Source organism: Lepidochelys kempii, chromosome 11 (assembly GCF_965140265.1).
Source record: "Lepidochelys kempii isolate rLepKem1 chromosome 11, rLepKem1.hap2, whole genome shotgun sequence".
NCBI lineage: Eukaryota > Metazoa > Chordata > Testudines > Cheloniidae > Lepidochelys > Lepidochelys kempii.
The window spans coordinates 40,435,486-40,457,086 of NC_133266.1; the positions used below are offsets into that span (position 1 = coordinate 40,435,486).

The 21,601-nt window shown below is 43.3% G+C and overlaps 1 protein-coding gene across 1 annotated transcript in view; it reads left to right on the forward strand.

Moving 5' to 3' along the window:
* Window positions 1-4,317: 4,317 nt before the first annotated feature.
* The window catches only part of LOC140895646 (uncharacterized), a 37,775-nt gene continuing 20,491 nt past the window's right edge, over window positions 4,318-21,601 (forward strand). Inside the window, exon 1 of the mRNA XM_073305857.1 lies at window positions 4,318-4,348. The gene's annotated coding sequence lies outside the window, so the exon portion shown is untranslated. The remainder of the gene's footprint in view (window positions 4,349-21,601) is intronic.

Consider the following 21,601-nt stretch of genomic DNA (forward strand, 5'->3'; position numbering starts at 1 on the left):
CCAAGATCTTCCTCCTGATTAGTCTTAGCTAAATTAGCCCCCATCATGTTGTATGTATAGTTGGGGTTATTTTTTCCAATGTGCATTACTTTACATTTATCCACGTTAAATTTCATTTGCCATTTTGTTGCCCAATCACTTAGTTTTGTGAGATCTTTTTGAAGTTTTCACAGTCTGCTTTGGTCTTAACTATCTTGAGCAGTTTAGTATCATCTGCAAACTTTGCCACCTCACTGTTTACCCCTTTCTCCAGATCATTTATGAATAAGTTGAATAGGATTGGTCCTAGGACTGACCCTTGGGGAACACCATTAGTGACCCCTCTCCATTTATTGCTACCCTTTGTTCCCTGTCTTTTAACCAGTTCTCAATCCATGAAAGGATGTTCCCTCTTATCCCATGACAACTTAATTTACGTAAGAGCCTTTGGTGAGGGACCTTGTCAAAGGCTTTCTGGAAATCTAAGTACACTATGTCCACTGGAGCCCCCTTGTCCACACGTTTGTTGACCCCCTCAAAGAACTCCATAGATTAGTAAGACATGATCTCCCTTTACAGAAACCATATCTGTCTCTATTAATTTGAAAACTCCATTCTATTTCATGAATGCCATTTTGATTGTAAGACTGTACTGAGTCTTTACTTTGGCTCTGCAGCCTCTATCTTGAGCTGAATTGTCCAGGAAGTGTCAGGAGAAATCCTGGCTCCCAGTAGAAGGCTAACAATGGAATGTAATCAAGAGTTGCGAGCCTGGATGTCTTCCACTCAAATGGAAGCACCCCAGAACAATGAACTGGCTGCAGCTCTGGTAACCAGCATTCCTAGTCTAGACTATAGGTGGGCTGCAACCAAGCAACAACTCACTTGATAAGAAACTTGAAGCTGCAGGGGGTGGGAGGGTTACTTGCTAGAGGTAGCTGAAACTATATAAAAGGGAGGCTCCCTCACCAGCCACTTTGGGATAAGACCAGAACAAGAAGACAAGACTGGTGAGGAGGGTCCTGGGACCATGAAAGGGCTATGGGAATGCTGAGGACATGGGAGAGGGAGGAAGTTTGCATCTAAGTTTGTTTTTCTGTAGATTTGTATAGCCCTGGTGCTTTCACAATGAGTGAAATGTGTCTGATTTAGAAACTCCTTTGAAAAGTCTACGTATCCCCTGCTTTAACTATGTAGTCTCTGAAGAGGGCGAAACTCTGATGTTTGTGGCATTAACACCGAGAAGTTAAAAACATAAAACGCTCTTGCTGGAAGATTGCAGTGTAACACTACTTTATTTCTTAAAAATCAGAATGCTAACGCACAAGAACAACAAAAACCAACAACAGACCAAGCAGGCTGCTCCCTGAAACAGAGAGGCACAACTCACCCTATTTTACTCTAGGCTGTCTGCAGCCTGACTGCTGCTAGGCCCAGATCACATGCTTCCCTACAGAGCCTCCTGCCCTGCAGATAGGAGCAGGAAAACCCCTAAAATTTAAAGTGACAACTTATAATGTTTATAGTTTTTTCAATACATCTCAGCAACAGTGATCCAGAGGCTCCACAGGTCGAGTGGAGTTCTGAGGTGCATGTATGAGTTCCTAGGAGGCTGGGGAGAACAGCACTGCTTTCAAGACCTAAGCAGGTAGACTGCAGACTCCCAATCTTCGTGAGGAGTCCAAGGATCATACTAACCCTAAGGGTATGAGGGAGCCAAGGTTTGGATCTGTTACACCAGGCTGGTGAACATCCACAAGGGGAAGTTCAGGCAGATAGGATGACAAATCATCCATTTCCACACATGTTGTACAGACATGGAACTCTCGGACTCTCATCTACCAAAAGTTATGTCCAGTTAACCTCAGACTCCACTCCTGCCCCCCATATCTAGTGAGACAAAGACTACAAGGGATCTGAAGCTGAAAGGATTCTTTGAGAAAGTTTGGACTTGTGTCTAAAACGTGGCTTGTAATACAAAGTCAGTCCTACCTTTACTGACAGCACTTGCTACAAGTCCATAGTTTAACTAAACTTTGTAGCAGTCTCTTCCTTCAAGGCTATTCATAAATGAGGGATGTGAGTAAAGCACATTCTCAAAGTTAATGACTTGTCAACGCACTCCATTTGTGAGGTAAATCCCTTCTCTTCATGTGTCAGTATAGTAATGCTTGTATCTGCAATTTTCACTCCATGCATCTGAAGAAGTGGGTTTTTTACCCACAAAAGCTTATGCCCAAATAAATTTGTTAGTCTTTAAGGTGCCACCGGACTCCTTGGGTTTTTTTTTTTTTTTTTTTTAGGGTTGTATTTGCAGATCGTCATACAACTGCTGGCTAGTTGGGACTCGCTAATTTTTTCCAAATGCCTCATGACTTCTAGACCCTCACAATGATTCACCTGAAATCTTGTATGAAGAACATTAATCTGTTCACTGTATTTGGATTTAAAAAAAAAAAATCTGTCTCCCAGTTAGGAGGCAGAACAATGTCATGTGATGTGTCTGCCCACACATAAATGACCACAAAAAAAAATAGTCAAAGCAAACTGTATATGAACAGTTTATAGCCTTGACTATTTACTAGATTTGCAGAAAGCTAAGATTGATCTAGAAGCAACTAGCTAACCAAAATATGAAACTAAACTGGTAATGAAAATTCACCAGTATGGCTATCTCTAGGTGCAGAGAAGCATAAAAGGAAGCACTTATACAGAGTAGTCCAATAGTATATCTGTGGTCAGGACAAATTCTGAAAAAATTATTCCTTTTCAACAAAATAAAGAGTGCAAGGAAAACCCTTCTTGTTTGCTTTGAGACTTCACTGCCAAAAATTACCCCACTTGGCAGTGATGTGCTCTTGCATTGTAAAAAGCAAAGTGTGGTGATATGACTGGAAACCAGTGTAGGCCCTCATATCACACGCTTTCAGAAAGCAGATCGTGTTTACAAGGAAATGTCTGGAACGCTCTGGAAAGACTTGTAGCCCTTTTGTCCAGAGAAGAACCTGCTAACTTGGGGTTTATTTCAGTGGGAGCAGAATGAATAGCCCATTGACTTTAATGGGATAGGATCAGTCCCTGTGGCAGGGAACAATAACTATTTCATTTTATGTCCTCTAATCTTGCTCTATACTAGCCAAAGAGTAGGCTTCAAATGGCTAGTTTCAAAGTGGCTAAATACACAGACTGTAATTTAAGTAACACAATTTTGTGTATTAATTGTGTATTGGTATTAATACGTTAAGACTTCTTGATAAAGATTTGGTAGCTTTATTGAATACATCCTATCTGGCTGAAATGTCTGAATATGACTAAATAAGCTTTCAAAGTTCTGTCTTTTGGATACACTGGGTTTTGTCTGTATGTGTTAATCCCCAGGAATTGGGGAATTTGTTTGTAGTCTCTGGCTGAACTGTTTCAGTTACTTCAAGTTGAGGTCTGGCATATTGGTGTATTTCATTTACTTCCATTCAAATACTCCAGACTTACATGGATGAGGGAGATCCAGAGAGGTGAATGGGCCAGATTCTGAAACTGTGTGTGTGTGTGAGAAGTTTGCTACTGTGGGAGGCCTCCTTAGAGCTGAATGTGTAAAATCATTGTTGAAGTACTTTGTCACCTCGATTGGGTCTGACTGCAATGCTAGTGGTTGGTTGCCATTGCAACAGGCAGAGGTGGGAAGGGGACCGGTGTTCAAGAGATGGGATGAAAGGGGGAAATCCCCCTTCCTTCCCAGAAGAAAACAGGTCTGTGACTCTTAAAATTTCCTTTTGTTAGTCTGAGTACAGCAAATCTGCTGCATGGGTGAGGAGGTGGCAGTTGAGGTGGATGCATGGAGCTATTGGAGGAAAACCCAGATTATAGTATAAAATGGGAGAAAAAATAAATATCTTGCACGCCACTCTGCTATTTTCAAAGTGAAGTGTAAGACAAGGGCTGCCTTTCCTTATGTGCTGGAGTTGTGTTTTCTCTTCCTCTTCTCTGCTGTGCTGCCCCATCAAAAGTGCTGCCTGAGCTCTCCCCTGTGTTCCACAGCTGACTGGAGCCTTGCAGACCTTTAATCAGACTTGCACTGTGGAATGTGAATAACAATATTTAAACTTCCATGTTATCTGAGAGTCTGAGCCAAACTCAGGCCACCTCTTGCACACTGCTCTCTGTGTGTGTGTGCACACGCGTGGAGGGGGCAGTTAGATTGGTCATGACTGTGGTGCTCCACCCTGGGCTCCTGAATGGCTGCTGGAATTATGGAAGTCTTCCAGAATCTCATCGGTGAGCGGGGTATGGTCAACCTACTTTACTGCATCTGCTTCCCTGATCTGACTGACAAGCTTGTGTAGCTTGTTGCTGCCTCTTGTGCTAAAGAATGGTAGGTGCAAGTTCAGACCCTTTCTTTTGCCCAACACTTTTGTGAAATGAGAACACTGCAGTTTTATTTTGTGCTACCTGGGCTCAGTCCTCAGAGGTTCTGAACTTCCACAGCTCCCAATGGAGCTGACACTTAGCTCTCTTCAGGAAGTGCTGGGCTCTTTGCATGACTGGGCCATTTAGGATCTTGCTAATGCCTGGGGGCTGTAATCTGAACTAATGGGAATACAACATATTGAGAGGGCTTTTGTAACTTATCTGAAGGCAGTCAAATTCTATAAAGCATATTAAATATTACAGTTTATTTTCAATATCCCTGCTCTACTTGTACTTAAGGGCACTTGATGAGTGAGCACAGCATTTTCATGTACTATGGATGTACACTGTATTACAAAATCCTTTAGGTGTGTCCAATAACATAAGGCAACTATGCGAGTAGGTAGCCTGAGGCATATAACTTTAGGTGTAAGTAAGACATGCCTAATTTCCGCTCCCCCTCTCCCGTACGTTTCCTTTCCCTAATAGTAGGGAAGGCAGAGAACACCAACACCAGTTCAAACTTCAGCAGTATTTTATTTAATTGATTAAACTACCTGTAATGTCTAGACGCTGGGTCAAATTACACAGTTACGCTTGTGCTATTTTTGCTTCAGTGGACTTCAGAAGTGTAACTGAGAGGAAAACATGGCTCTTACATTTTTGTTGATAAGGCAAATGAACCCTTGCTGAAATGAAAAATTTTCAAATCCAAAACCAAAGCAGATCGATCGATCTATCTATCAATCAAATTGTTGTTGCTCCTACACTTTCACTATTGTGGCATGGCCCGGGGGAGGTGGGGTGCAGAGGAGGGCTAGGAGGTCAGTAATATGGGAGGATGCAACTAAAACTGGGAGATGAATACTCTGTTGTTGTGTCCATGTACTAGACACTGAAGCGATCTCATTTGGCACCCAGTCCATGAGATTTGACATACCTGACTGGCAGATGAATTTTGTGGGCCTGCCAGCTAGGCTTTCTTCTGTGTTTTTGGAGATTACTTTTGCCTGTATCATCTTGGAATCATAAACTCCCTGGGGTGGAGCTATGTCTGTCTTTTCCAGGTATTAACTTGTATTACTATAGCACAGGGGTTCTCAAACTTTTGTACTGGTGACCCCTTTCACATAGAAAGCTTCTGTGTGTGACCACCCCCCCATAAATGAAAAACTCCTTTTAACATATTTAACACCATTATAAATCCTGGAGGCAAAGCGGGGTTTGGGGTGGAGGCTGACACTTGCAACCCCCCACGTAATAACCTTGTGACCCCCTGAGGGGTCCTGACCCCCAGTTTGAGAACCCCTGCTATAGCACCTAGGAGCCCCAACCGTAGACTGTGACGTTGTTGTTGGGCTAAGGCTGTAGAAACGCAGAATAAGGGCTAAACATGCTGTTAGTCATTAAATAACCTTTGATGGGCACTATTATTTTAGTAGATCTCCAAAACTAAGTTGCTCTGTTGTGTGATTACTTTTTGCTAGTAAAAAAGGGTTAATGGGAGGACACACTTCAAAATCTCTTTGCTGTTTTCATTTTATTTTGAAAGGCTTCTAGATTTCTCTGTTCCCCAAAGGCCACATTTAGAAAGCATGCTAGCAATTTTCCATCTAAATGATAACATCTTCAGGGCACCTTAATGCTGTTTTGTACATAAGCAGATTACTTTCCTCTGAGACATACCTAAGAAGAGTTCTTCTATCAACATTATACCTGTTCCCTCACTAAAAGATTGATTGAGCAGCTAGACTGATTAAGGCTGGTTTTGGAAAATGGACTGCCTTTACCTGTATGGTTTTTTTTTTTTTTTTTTAATCTGTGAATACTTGAGTTTTAAGGAACCTTTCTTGGTTCTCACAGATTAAAGTAAGGGCTTTATAATAGCAACTCATTCTACAGCATTTAGCTGAGACAGTTACTACTCTATTCAGTTAATTATTAAAAGAAAAAGCAAGGTTTAGGGCCAGAAGGAAATGACTTCACCTCAAGTCTGTGAAAACAAATACAGAAAGATAGCACTAGATTTCCAGTTAGGTAGAGCTGGCTTTCATGTCCCAGCCCTCCCTACCCTTAATCAGAGAACAATGTTTACTATGGTGCAGGACAAAACAACTTCCTGGGTACATGGTCAGGGGAGAGAGAGAGTGAATTTGAAAGGAGACTAAATTAACCAAAAATCTCTTGGGCTTGTATCCAGCTAGCTCATTTGTTTTGATATCTAGCTGAACGTATGTTGTAATGTGCATTCTAATCTCCATGTTCATACTTGAAAATGAAAGTTTATCTGATATTAACGAGCATAATCTTGTTTTGGCCTTCAGGGTTACCCTTTATTCGTATCCCCAAACAGGAGGAGATTCTGAATCTTAACTGAAAATTCTCTAATCTACAACATGTCAAACAACCCCTTTTTTCTTTAGGGTTTTTTAAGCATTTATGAGAGCTGTTAAGAATTAATGCTAAGAAGGCATAGTACGTAATGGAGATATCACTAGCAGAGAGAGAGAGCACAGTATTTACCATACTGATGTAATCGTGTAAGCTACATTATACTTCAGCTCCAGTGAGTAGTGTGAAGTATTGTTGGAAGAAAGTGACATAATAAAGGAGGAATAGCCTTGTGGTTAAGATATTAGGCTGGGCTTGGGGAGACCATCAACAATTCTTGCCATAGACTTGGATGGTAACTTAAAGTCGCTTTAGGCAAATCGCTTAATCTCTGTGCCTCAGTTCCCCATATGTAAAATGTGGATAATACTTTTTCTCCTATCCTTGATTGTCCTGTCTATTAGAGTGTAAATTCTTTATGGCCTAGCACAGTGTTGAGCATTGATCTCAGTTAGGATCTCTAGGTACTACCATAATACAAATAATAGATTTAGGATGTGATTTAATGTGAGGATCTGTGATCATGTAAGTACATGCTGTTTTCCAGAGAGACCACACACATACGGCATAACAAACAGCACCACCTACAAACACTTTTTGTGTGTGTCTGATTCCATCAGAAGGGGTGTGTGTGTGTGAGAGAGAGGTGGGGGGAATATGGGAGAAAAGACAGACACAGACAAACACTAATGTAGAAGGGACCATCAAATGACTTCTTGTTTTCCTAGCCAGTTGGACTATGCTTTCCTTATGCTTCTTCACTTGTTGATTCCATGCTATTATTAATGATTTCTTTGTAAAAACAAATTCTTGCTCTCCTTCTTAAATTTGATTTAGTGCTATAAAAGGTGTTGAATTGATGGGCTTGGGCAGCTGAATTTTCTGTTTATCCACAGAGTAGGTTCAACATGGACAGCAGTGATATATACTTGCCCATACTATCCACCAGTGTTCTCTTGTTCTGGAGATTAACTCCTGTAGGGGTGAGAACACTTTTCAGCCTCACTGATTCAGTCTCTTGCCTTTCTGCTGAGTGACAAGCAGGTGCCGCTTGAGTCTTGTGAGGTTGACACCTGCATGCTAAGAACGGGAGTGAAAGCACTGGCTTGTGTAATGTACATAGGCCACCAAAGAGCTGCCTCTTACAAAGACTTTCAGTTACAATCCGCCAGCCTGGATTAAAACCAATGAGCCAAAGGCAAAATGCTCATTATCCCTTTACCAGTGCCCTGAGCTATCTATTCATTCCCTGGTTGGGGGTTGCTTTAATGGTTGTGTGGTTAAGGCTGTGGAGACACTGTGTGCTGAGGGGGAAAAGAATAGGCACTGACTTGCCTTGTTCAGCAGTGGCTCCTCCACCCAGTTAAGGAGTGGTGTTGATGACTACCCTGCTCTGCTGGAAGAATAGTGTTACATGTAAATCAGGGGGAAATAAATTAAACAGAAGAGCTCTGATTGGGGCAGGTAAACCACTGGCTGTTTCTTGGTGCAGCATTTATTATAGAAGTGGTAGAGATCCCACTCACCACGGTGGTGGTGGTGGTTTTTCATGCCAGTGGCAGCAAAAGATTTTTACATTCACACAGAGTATTTCTTAATGTATGCCTTGCTGATATGGGACAAATGAGATTTACAAACCCACTGGAGAGAGGATCCAGGCAGAGTTGAAGAGGGTACTGAGATGCCAGGGAAAGGTCTGCGTAAGTGAAACTATGAAAAGGGAATAAGTAAAAATTTATCAGAAGTTAATTCTGACAGCGAGGGATCCAGGAACTGGATAATCTGTCCTGGCAAAGGCAGGATGAGTTGACGCTTGTAAGGGCCTGGTGACTGCAGAACCCCACATAGAATGGATAATCAAGATATGAATCTCTTTCTATCCCAGAGCAATTCTGCACATTAACTGGCAGCTTTTCTCAGTGTTAGGTTACAGATCGCTGCTATGATGTCAATGATCCATTGCGTGCAGGATTAAGAGCACTAGATCAGAGCCGGAAAGATAACAAACCTCCCAGCATATCTGAAAGACACAAGAGGTCTGGGCTCTGTTCCTGGCTCTACCCCTGATTTGAGGTTGGACTTTCAGTAAGCCACTTTAATGTTAGGCCTGGTCTACGCTACGAGTTTAGGTCGAATTTAGCAGCGTTAAATTGATTTAACCCTGCACCCGTACACACGACGAAGCCCTTTTTTCTGACTTAAAGGGCTCTTAAAATCGATTTCTTTACTCCACCCCTGACGAGGGGATTAGTGTTGAAATCAGCCTTGCTGGGTCAAATTTGGGGTAGTGTGGACGCAATTTGACAGTACTGGCCTCTGGGAACTATCCCAGAGTGCTCAGTTGTGACTGCTCTGGACAGCGCTCTCAACTCAGATGCACTGGCCAGGTAGACAGAAAAAGGCCTGCAAACTTTTGAATCTCATTTCCTGTTTGGCCAGCGTGGTGAGCTCACCTGCACGGGTCAGCATGCAGAGCCCATCAGCACAGGAAACCATGCAGTCCCAGAATCGCCGAAGAGCTCCAGCATGGACTGAACGGGAGGTACAGGATCTGATCGCTGTATGGGGAGACGAATCCGTGCTGGCAGAACTCTGTTTGAAAAAATGAAGTGCCAAAACATTTGAAAAAATCTCCAGTGGCATGAAGGACAGAGGCTATAACAGGGACCTGCAGCAGTGCCATGTGAAAATTAAGGCGCTCAGGCAAGCCTACCAAAAAAACAGAGAGGCAAATGGCTGCTCCGGGTCAGAGCCCCAGACATGCCGCTTCTATGATGAGCTGCATGCCACTCTAGGGGGTGTAGCTACCACTATACCAACCCTGTGCTTTGACTACGTCCAAGGAGTGCGAGGCAACACGGAAGCGGGTTTTGGGGGCGAGGAAGATGATAGCTCACAGCAAGGAAGCAGAGAAACTGGTTTCCCCAACACCCAGGATCTGTTTACTATCTGGACCTGGAGCCAGTACCCCCTGAACCTATCCAAGGCAGGCTCCCGGACACTGAAGGTGGAGAAGGGACCTCTGGTGAGTGTACCTTTGTAAATATTACACATGGTTTAAAAGTAAGCAGGTTTAATGATTAATTTGCCCTGGCATTCTCGGCCAGTACGGCTACTGGAAAAGTCTGTTAACGTGTCTAGGGATGGAGCGGAAATCCTCCAGGGACATCTCCATAAAGATCTCTGGGATGTACTCCCAAAGCCTTTGCAAAAGGTTTCTGGGGAGGGCAGCCTTATTCCATCCTCCATGGTAGGACACTTTACCACGTCAGGCCAGTAGCACGTAGTCGGGAATCATTGCAGAACAAAGCATTGCAGTGTGTGGTCCCAGTGTTGCTGGCATTCAAACAACATCTGTTCTTTATCTCTCTGTGTTATCCTCAGGAAAGTGATATCATTCATGGTCACCTGGTTGAAATAGGGTGCTTTTCTTAAGGGGACATTCAGAGGTGCCCGTTCCTGCTGGGCTGTTTGCCTGTGGCTGAACAGAAATCTTCCCCGCTGTTAGCCACGCAGTGGGGGGGCGGGGTGAAGTTATCATCCCAGAGAATTGTGTGTGTGGGTGTGTGGGGATTAGTTGGGTTTCTCTTGCACATTAACCCGGAAACCGCAGCCCTCCTTTTAAATTGCCAACCCATTTTAAATGGCCAACCCAACGGCTACTTCGTATGGGAAATGAGGGCACTGCTGTTTGAAACCATTCCCACATGTTATGAAGGTTAAAGAAGCCAAAAGACTGTGGCTTACCATGGGTGCCTGCAAGCTGAATTCTGTTGTCTGGCCCTGCATGAGTGATCTCTCACACCAAACTGGCATACTCTCAATAAGAGGCAAAATGCGACCTTGTAATGAAAGCACATGTGCTATGTAATCTTAACAGCATTGTGAAAGAGTGTACCCATTGTTCTATAAAATGTCTTTTAAACTACCACTCTCCCTTTTTTTTTCCCCTCCACCAGCTGCATATGTTTCTCCTTCCCAGAGGCTAGCAAAGATTAGAAGGCGAAATAAAACGCACTTGTGACGAAATGTTCTCTGACCTCATGCTGTCCTCCCACACTGACAAAGCACAGCAAAATACGTGGAGGCAGACAATCTCAGAGTGCAGGAAAGCACAATATGAACGCGAGGAGAGGTGGCGGGGTGAAGATGATAGGTGGCGTCAGCTTGCTGACAGAAGGCAGGAGTCAATGCTCAGGCTGCTGGAGGATCAAACTCATATGCTGCAGCGTATGGTTGAGCTGCAGGAAAGGCAGCAGGAGAACAGACCGCCGGTACAGAGCCTGTGTAACCAACCGCCCTCCTCCCCAAGTTCCATAGCTTCCTCACCCAGATGCCAAGAACGTGGTGAGGGGGCACCCAGCCACTCCACCCCAGAGGATTGCCCAAGCAACAGAAGGCTGGCATTCAATAAGTTTTAAAGTTTTAAACTGCTGTGTGGCCTTGTCCTTCCTTCCAGAATTGGCCTTCCACGCCATGAACCTGCCCAACTGACACCATGATGTGCACATTGCAGGGACCCGTACTTTGTGAGAAGTCTATGTCCATGTCCTCATCACTCTCATCACCGCACTGCAGTCATTTCCTTGCCTGGTTTTGCTTTTGTGCAGATTATGGTTCCGCATATCCTGCTGGATAATGCGCACGGTGTTTATAGTGCTCATAATTGCCGCGGTGATCTGAGCAGGCTCCATGTTCCCAGTGCTATGGTGTCTGCGCTGAAAAAAGGCGCGAAACGATTGCTCTGACAGAGGGAGGGGCGACTAACGACTTGGCTTACAGGGAATTAAAATCAACAAAGGGGGTGGCTTTGCATCAAGGAGAAACAGAATGGCGCCCTCAAGGATAGAACTCAAAACCCTGGGTTTAGCAGGCCGTTGATTTCACGGAGGGAGGGAGGGAGTGGGTAGAAAATGAATACAAAATAAATCTGGTCTATCTCTTGTTTTGATCCACTTGTTTCATCTATCTTTATACATCTCAGGCTGGCAGCAGACGGTACAGTACGACTGCTAGCCATTGTCCCATCCTGGCTGCTCACCAGAAGACGGTGTAGTACGACTGCCAGCAGGACTGAATCTCCATGAGATGAAACTTAAAAAGGGAAATGACCTGGCTGAGTCACTCCCATGTCTGCCCAGGTGACCCGACTGACCTCACCGAGGCTAGCTAAAAGATCACCCAGGAGTACGACGACGATGGCTACCAGTCATACTGCACCGTCTGCTGCCAAAAGGCAATGAGCTGCTGCTGAGTAGCAATGCAGTACTGTGTCTGCCAGCACACAGGAGACATACGGCGACGGTAAGCTGAGCGGGCTCCATGCTTGCCGGGGTATGGCGTCGGCCCGGGTAACCCAGGAAAAAAGGCGCAAAACAATTGTCTGCCGTTGCTTTCACGGAGGGAGGGAGCGAGGGAAGGTGGGGCCTGACGATATGTACCCAGCACCATCATAGAATCATAGAATATCAGGTTGGAAGGGACCTCAGGAGGTCATCTAGTCCAACCCCCTGCTCAAAGCAGGACCAAGGACGGAAGAATCCAATGCACCGCTACAGACTAGGGACCAACTGGCTAGGCAGCAGTTCTGCAGAGAAGGACCTAGGGGTTACAGTGAATGAGAAGCTGGATATGAGTCAACAGTGTGCCCTTGTTGCCAAGAAGGCTAACACCATTTTGGGCTGTATAAGTAGGGGCATTGCCAGCAGATCGAGGAACGTGATCGTTCCCCTCTATTCGACATTGGTGAGGCCTCATCTGGAGTACTGTGTCCAGTTTTGGGCCCCACACTACAAGAAGGATGTGGAAAAATTGGAGAGAGTCCAGCGAAGGGCAACAAAAATGATTAGGGGTCTGGAACACATGACTTATGAGGAGAGGCTGAGGGAACTGGGATTGTTTAGTCTACGGAAGAGAAGAATGAGGGGGGATTTGATAGTTGCTTTTAACTACCTGAAAGGTGGATCCAAAGAGGATGGATCTAGACTATTCTCGGTGATAGCAGATGACAGGACAAGGAGTAATGGTCTCAAGTTGCAGTGGGGGAGATTTAGGTTGGATATTAGGAAAAACCTTTTCACTATGAGGTTGGTGAAACACTGGAATGCGTTACCTAGGGAGGTGGTGGAATCCCTTTCCTTATAAGTTTTTAAGGTGAGGCTTGACAAAGCCCTGGCTGGGATGATTTAGTTGGGGATTGGTCCTGCTTTGGGCAGGGGGTTGGACTAGATGACCTCCAGAGGTCCCTTCCAACTCTGATATTCTATGATTCAATCCCCAACTAAATCATCCCAGCCAGGGCTTTGTCAAGCCTCACCTTAAAAACTTATAAGGAAGGGGATTCCACCACCTCCCTAGGTGGATCATTTTATTTCTGATCCTTGCCTTAGGCAAGTCAATCCCCCCTCTACCTCAATTTACTCCTCTCATGTTTTCCTCATGGGGATATGGATTAATTAATGCTTGTGGAAAGGGGTATGAGTTACATAGTTTGGATTTAGGAAATACTCAGCTTTGGATCTGATTCCAAATGCAGGAGGATTTGGAATTCCTGTTCAGGCCCTTCTGAAGCACTTTGCAACCCTTTGAGATGGAAAAACATTATATGCAATAATTGAAAAGTATAATTACATATTGGATACACATTGGACTTGGACTTCTCCACAGAGATCTCAATGTAGCACTTTACAGTTAAATATGCTTCTGTGGACATACAGTCTTGCAAGAAATCTCACAGTAAATCAGATGAATCTATGAAGTATAATTTGCTTTAGTCAGGGTAACTAGGAGCATGAAGGATGTTGTTTAAGAAGTTGTTAACAAACCAAAACTACAGTTAGTGGAAGTTGAGGTTGTGGCAGGACGCACTCCAACCACCCAAAACTTAAAGAATGGAAATAGAAAGTTTAAGGAGAAAGACTCGTGCATGCCTTTCCAACTTCACATTGCCTACAGTACTATTGATAACACATTCAGTCTTCATCAGTCCCCAGAAAGCAATGCCTACCTCAGCTGCATCAAACTTGCATTCTAATTCAAAACGTTAATAGTGATCTTAGCAGTGTTAAGGCAGAATAACTTCCCAAATGAAAGGGAATGTGGTAGTCAGATGTACTGCTCTGAGCATAGAATCATAGAAATGTAGGTCTGGAAGGGACCTCAGGAAGTCATCTAGTCCAGCCCCCTGACCTAGATCATCTCTGACAGGTGGGTATCTAACCTGTTCTTAAAAATCTCCGGTGATGTGGGTTCCACAACTTCCCTTGGAAACTAACTATCCTTTATAGTTAGAAAGCATAAAACCATATGAGGTCATGGTTTAAGGTTTTTGTGTTAGTTTGAAGTTGGGGTATGTATTGCTTCTACATATCTTGTTATAGATGGTAGTGACAGCCTTATCAAGTGTGTTACTGATATCCAGGAGTGGCTGCAGTATTCCTGTATTACATGTCTGCCTTTTTTGTGTCCCCTGTCCCTGTCTTGCCAATATGGAGTCTACCTCTCAGCCTTCAAACAGGTAAATGTGGGACACCAGCAAATGTGATGGTTATACACTCCCAGACCAGGACAATTTTAAAACTGGAATTTTATTACACTTGGTATCAAATAAACAGCTTGCAAAAGCCCCATTGCTGCTCAGTCCTTTCAGAGCATGCACAGCTCTGCTGCTGTGACCAAGATCTATCCCCTCAGCAGACCTTCAATTCTTAAAGGGACAGACCACAAGTAAATCTAACCCTGACATTCCCTTATGAGTACTACGCTTTTCCCTTGTAAATGTAATGTTATAAGTGTAACACAAAGTGTAACACACAGTTCATTCATCTGGTTTGTTAGCAGTGGTCCTTGAGTTCTACAACTCTTAGCTTGCATTTTCACATAGATTTCTCCTCTTTCAAAGGTTCTGGTATTGATGGTGAAACCTTGTGCATGTTTCTTCAGTTTATTTCATATCAAGCAGAAAGCTTTTGCTTCAATTGTAGTTCCACTATTCAAAGGAATAACCAGTTCTGAGCAGCTTAAATTCCCAAGGATATTCCTATCCTATGAAATAACAGTTTCTATATGATCAATGGCATAACCATGTAACTCCAAGTCACTGGACTTATGGCAAACTATTTAGAAAACATCTATTAAATTAACATAACAAACTATGTAGAACTAACAAACACTCCATTTAGAACCGGGGTCAGCAAACTTTCAGAAGTGGTGTGCCAAGTCTTCATTTATTCACTCTAATTTAAGGTTTCGTGTGCCAGTAATACATTTTAACATTTTTAGAAGGTCTCTTTCTATAAGTCTATAATATGTAACTAAACTATTGTTGTATGTAAAGTAAATAAGGTTTTTAAAATGTTTAAGAAGCTTCAATTAAAATAAATTAATATGCAGAGCCCCCCAGATCAGTGGACAGGACCCGGGCAGTGTGAGTGCCACTGAAAATCAGCTTGTGTGTCGCCTTTGGCACGCGTGCCATAGGTTGCTACCGCTGATTTAGAACAATATCCATACCATAAGTCAATATCACACCATTTACAAATATTACATCAGTCTTAGATAGAATGGAGGCTAATATAGGAATAGTACTTGATAGGGCATGTGACAAACATGAGGGCAACCTCATGGTGCATTTTCCAGTCCAGTTGTTGGATTTAGACACTAATAAGTAAGTGTCCCTAAATGTTCGTACATCTTTGTCTGTGGGGCTCTGCTCTCTCTAATTGGATGACTTTTGTGTGCCAGTGGATTGTTCTGGTGATCTGTCCTCTTGTGCACTGTTGATTTCAGTTTCCATTATTACATTTTGGCATTCACGTGTATCAATGGCTGGTGTGAATGTTGCACTAACCTGATCTACAATTTCCAAATTTACAGGATCAACAACATCCTCATTTCCAGGATGTGGATAAAATGTTTCTGTGCATAGATTCAGAATATCTGGTACCATCATATAATGTAATTCATCTTCACTCTCACTTATCAGAATCTCTTCCATTAAAGGGTGAGAATCTGTAGCCTCCCTTCATGTACAGTTACATGAATAGATTACCTTATTAAGGGAGTCCCTCTAGTTTAACTTTTGTTCTTTTGGCAACGTTTTCTACATAGCCAGCAGTGTTCAGTTCAGCTTTTCTACTTACCCATTGTCCTGGGGGTAAAGTGGGGTTAAGGAAGATGTTTCAATTTTACAATAGTGCTGTAACTTTCAGAAAAAAATATTTTCAAACTCTGCTTTTCGGTCATGATAAATCCTTTTTGGGGATCAAAATTTTAAGAGAGCCATTGAAGATCAGGTCTGCCACCGTCTTTTCTGACTTGTTGGTGCTGAGGTAGGCTTGAACAAACCTAGTGAAGTGAATCACTCAAAGATGTATTCATATCCTCCTCTGCTTCTGCCTAGATACATTAAGTCTATTGATACAAGGTCAAATGATTCTTTTGTAACAGTTAGTGGAACTCTGGTAACTGGTGAGGTTTCCTTTTCTTGACACATGTGCAGACTCTAGTGACATAATGTTTTATGTCCCTCTTCATTTGTGAGCAATAAAATTGATCTCTTGCAAGACTGATTACTTGCTCTATTCGAAATGTCCCCTATCTTCATGTAGTTCTTGATATACTTGCCTTTTTGTATTTTTCAGGTAATACCAGTTGATTTTGAAACTTGGTTTTTTTTGATAAAGTATTCCATCTGTATCCAACTGCAACTGATACCATTCATGCATCAGGGTGGTGATCTTAACACATCCTACTGCATCCGATGAAGTGAGCTGTAGCTCATGAAAGCTCATGCTCAAATAAATTGGTTAGTCTCTAAGGTGCCACAAGTACTCCTTTTCTTTTTGTGCTGGTTATTCAGTTTGTGTGCAAGGACTTATAATGAAGAATTTTAGCAATTGTTGGATCTTCCTTCTGAGCAGCCAAACTGTCTTGCCGTGGAATAGGCTTTATGGTGGATTTAATACCCGTGGAGAAGTTTTCTATTGCCAAAGAATTAGTAGTAATAACTGCTAAGATACTTTGTCATTTCTTTATACATCCAAGAACGGTAAGACGGCATTAACAAATTTTTTGCTTCTCTTTTCTGTCCATTCTGTCTTCTATTTTTCCATATCAAGGGGAATTCTGGGTAACATCTGTTTCCACATTAGATTTCCCTGGATGATATTTAACTGTAAAGTTAAAGTCAGCCAATTCTGCAATCCACCGGTGTGCTGTGGTCTTCAGCCTGGCAGAGGTGAAGACATAAGTTAGCAGGTTGTTATCACTGTAAACTGTGAAGGATTGTTCATAGTAATAGTCACAGAATGTATCAGTTATGGCCCATTGCAAAGGTAGACACTCCAGCTTTCCTACGTGAAGGTGATAATTCTTCTCAACTGCAGTTAAAGTTCTTGTCCCATCTAGTGAGTGCTAGTTTACCTTCTGATGCTGATACAAGACTGCACCTAGTCCCTTATTGAAAGCATCTACATGAAGGATAAAGGGTAAGTTAAAATCTGAATAGATTTTATTAGTGGCTGTACCAGGCAGTCAATCAGCGGGTTTAATGCTCTTGGATGTTGGTTGTGATGCTGTATGGAACGTGGGAGACCATTTATAAATATTACCAATATTATAAAATTGCAAGGAATCTGACCAGCTATGCTGTGTAAGGTATCTGTGAAAATGTTATGATTTGCCAAGTAAGATTTTGTTTATATGTTTGTATCACCTTTTTACTGTGAGTTATAGATATGTATGATATATCTGTAGTTCAAACGTGTGTTGTGCATCTGGGTGACTTCCCCAGAGAGATTGGTATCAGCCTAAACTGTTCAATGGCCCATCAAGGGTTATCAGCTGTACAATGAACCCGTTGAAAGGAACAAAGGAAGTACAGGTCACATGGCAAAAGACTATAAAAGGCAGCTGCATCATCTCCATTTTGTCTTCATTCCTACTTCTTACCTCTGGAGTAATTTTTCTACAAACTTAAGCTCTGAACGAAGGACTGAATAACCCATCCAAGCTGTGGATGTATCCCAGAGGGACTTTCAAGCCAGCAAACTCGCCAATGCTGCTAAGAACCTGTTATATGGATTTTGAATCTCTGTATGTATCGGAGTGCTTTATCATTTAACAACTCTCTTGTTGTTTTCTTTTTTCTTTATAATAAACCTTTAGTTTTATACACTAAAGGATTACCCAAAAATACCACGCTGCCAGGTAAGGTCCAACCTAATATTGACCTGGGATTGCAATGTGGCTGGCCCTTTGACGTTCAGAAGAACATTTTGTATAGTGAGCAAAGGTTTTTTTAAATAACTTCTCACTGTTCTGGATCTAGGCGCTGACTGGGAGCCAGAGAACTGGAATGCAATAAGGGGGCTGTGTGACTTGATAACCAGTGTGAGGAATCAGAAGTACAGTTTGTGACTTGTAGGTGAGTTTAACTTCACTGTTAACCACCAGTTTTGGGAGTATCTGCTCTCCCTTTTGCAGCCTGCCGTGCCCAGGGCATTTTCAGTGAAGGCTATCCCAGGCACCCTGGGTCACATTGGTCAGTCCAGGTAACTGAGTGGTTGGAGGGTATCTGTCCAACAGACCCCCGTCTCTTGCCTTTTGGTTTTCTTCCTTTTCCGAGTCCACTTTTGATGGTATTGTGTGTCAGATTCCTGTGGAACAGACAACCATCAAGGTAACCAACCATTAGTGGTAAATAGGCCCAATGGCCTGTGATGGGTTTTTAGATGGGGTAAGATCCAAGTTACCCGGGAAAGAATTTTCTGTAGTATCTGGCTGATGAATCTTGCCCATATGCTCAGGGTTTAGCTGATCGCCATATTTGGGGTCGGGAAGGAATTTTCCTCCAGGGCAGATTGGAAGGCCCTGGAGGTTTTTCGCCTTCCTCTGTAGCATAGGGCACGGGTCACTTGCTGGAGGATTCTCTGCTCCTTGAGGTCTTCAAACTACAATTTGAGGACTTCAATAGCACAGATATAGGTGTGAGGTCTTTTTTAGGAGTGGTGGGTGAAATTCTGTGGCCTGCATTGTGCAGGAGGTCAGACTAGATGATCATAATGGTCCCTTCTGGCCTAAATATCTATGAAAAAAAAAACAGTCATACAAGGCCATTGCTATTTGGGAAAAGTCTTGAATGTACCTTCTATAGTAGATGACGAAACCTAGCAGCTTGGGAAGTACTCTGCAAAAGCACAAACCGCCTGTGAAATATCTGTCACCCCGACCCCAGAAAACAGAACTAGTGTTAAAGAAATACTTTAAGACACCAGGACAGATTGGGAACTCCCACCAAGAAGGTCAAACCGAAGCCATTTGTCTCATCAAATCGAAAGCTGTGAAGCCCACTCCCCTCTTATGAAGTCCGAGCTCCAGGGTGCTGAACGTGCTAATGCAAGTGCTGCTAACCCAAGAACTGCATGGAGAGCCTCACGGCTGAGGGCTGAACAGGAAAACCCTGTGAGGCTCTGCAGTGACAGCCTGAGAACATCCACTAGCGCAAGAAATGCAGCCAAATGTAAGATACTGGTTATCTGAAATGCTAACCTGCATTAAGGTGGGGTAACATAGATGTGGTTTTACAGTATTAGTAAGCATTGGGAGGAGCATGATAAGAATGTGTTCAGGAACATGTGCTTGCAAGGCATACCATGCCCAAAGTACATTCTTTTGGCAGAATAGTAACTATTTAGCCTGGAAGCGTGACTCACAGAGGGATGTGTAAAAAGAAAAGGAGTACTTGTGGCACCTTAGAGACTAACCAATTTATTTGAGCATGAGCTTTCGTGAGCTACAGCTCACTTCATCGGATGCATGCTGTGGAAAGTATAGAAGATCTTTTTTTACACACAAAGCATGAAAAAATGGGTGTTTACCACTACAAAAAGTTTTCTCTCCCCCCACCCCACTCTCCTGCTGGTAATAGCTTATGTAAAGTGATCACTCTCCTTACAATGTGTATGATAATCAAGGTGGGCCATTTCCAGCACAAATCCAGGGTTTAACAAGAACGTCTGGGGGGGGGGGGTAGGAAAAAACAAGGGGAAATAGGTTACCTTGCATAATGACTTAGCCACTCCCTGTCTCTATTCAAGCAAAAGTTAATTGTATCCAATTTGCAAATGAATTCCAATTCAACAGTCTCTCGCTGGAGTCTGGTTTTGAAGTTTTTTTGTTGTAATATCACAACTTTCATGTCTGTAATCGCGTGACCAGAGAGATTGAAGTGTTCTCCGACTGGTTTATGAATGTTATAATTCTTGACATCTGATTTGTGTCCATTTATTCTTTTACGTAGAGACTGTCCAGTTTGACCAATGTACATGGCAGAGGGGCATTGCTGGCACATGATAGCATATATCACATTGGTGGATGTGCAGGTGAACGAGCCTCTGATAGTGTGGCTGATGTTATTAGGCCCTGTGATGGTGTCCCCTGAATAGATATGTGGGCACAGTTGGCAACGGGCTTTGTTGCAAGGATAGGTTCCTGGATTAGTGGTTCTGTTGTGTGGTATGTGGTTGCTGGTGAGTATTTGCTTCAGGTTGGGGGGCTGTCTGTAGGCAAGGACTGGCCTGTCTCCCAAGATTTGTGAGAGTGTGGGTCATCCTTCAGGATAGGTTGTAGATCCTTAATAATGTGTTGGAGGCGTTTTAATTGGGGGCTGAAGGTGACGGCTAGTGGCGTTCTGTTATTTTCTTTGTTAGGCCTGTCCTGTAGTAGGTGACTTCTGGGAACTCTTCTGGCTCTATCAATCTCTTTCTTCACTTCCACAGGTGGGTATTGTAGTTGTAAGAATGCTTGATAGAGATCTTGTAGGTGTTTGTCTCTGTCAGAGGGGTTGGAGCAAATGCGGTTGTATCACAGAGCTTGGCTGTAGACAATGGATCGTGTGGTGTGGTCAGGGTGAAAGCTGGAGGCATGTAGGTAGGAATAGCGGTCAGTAGGTTTCCGGTATAGGGTGGTGTTTATGTGACCATCATTTATTAGCACTGTAGTGTCCAGGAAGTGGATCTCTTGTGTGGACTGGAGGTTGATGGTGGGATGGAAATTGTTGAAATCATGGTGGAATTCCTCAAGGGCTTCTTTTCCATGGGTCCAGATGATGAAGATGTCATCAATATAGCGCAAGTAGAGTAGGGGCGTTAGGGGACGAGAGCTGAGGAAGCGTTGTTCTAAGTCAGCCATAAAAATGTTGGCATACTGTGGGGCCATGCGGGTACCCATAGCAGTGCCGCTGATTTGAAGGTGTACATTGTTCCCAAATGTAAAATAGTTATGGGTAAGGACAAAGTCACAAAGTTCAGCCACCAGGTTAGCCGTGACATTATCGGGGATAGTGTTCTTGATGGCTTGTAGTCCATCTTTGTGTGGAATGTTGGTGTAGAGGGCTTCTACATCCATAGTGGCCAGGATGGTGTTATCAGGAAGATCACCGATGGATTGTAGTTTCCTCAAGAAGTCGGTGGTGTCTCAAAGGTAGCTGGGAGTGCTGGTAGCGTAGGGCCTGAGGAGGGAGTCTACATAGCCAGACAATCCTGGTGTCAGGGTGCCAATGCCTGAGATGATGGGGCGCCCAGGATTTCCAGGTTTATGGATCATGGGTAGTAGATAGAATATCCCAGGTTGGGGTTCCAGGGGTGTGTCTGTGCGGATTTGCTTTTATTATATTCACTGCTTTGCATTATATTCAGCAGTGCAAGGAACCTACTGGTCTGTATCCTGTAAAACATTAGCTTCAACAAGTTAGCACAGGGTTTGAGACCTCTGAACTTTGAACAGATCTACAGCCCAAAGGAAAACTCCAAGTATTGGAGAGCTGAAA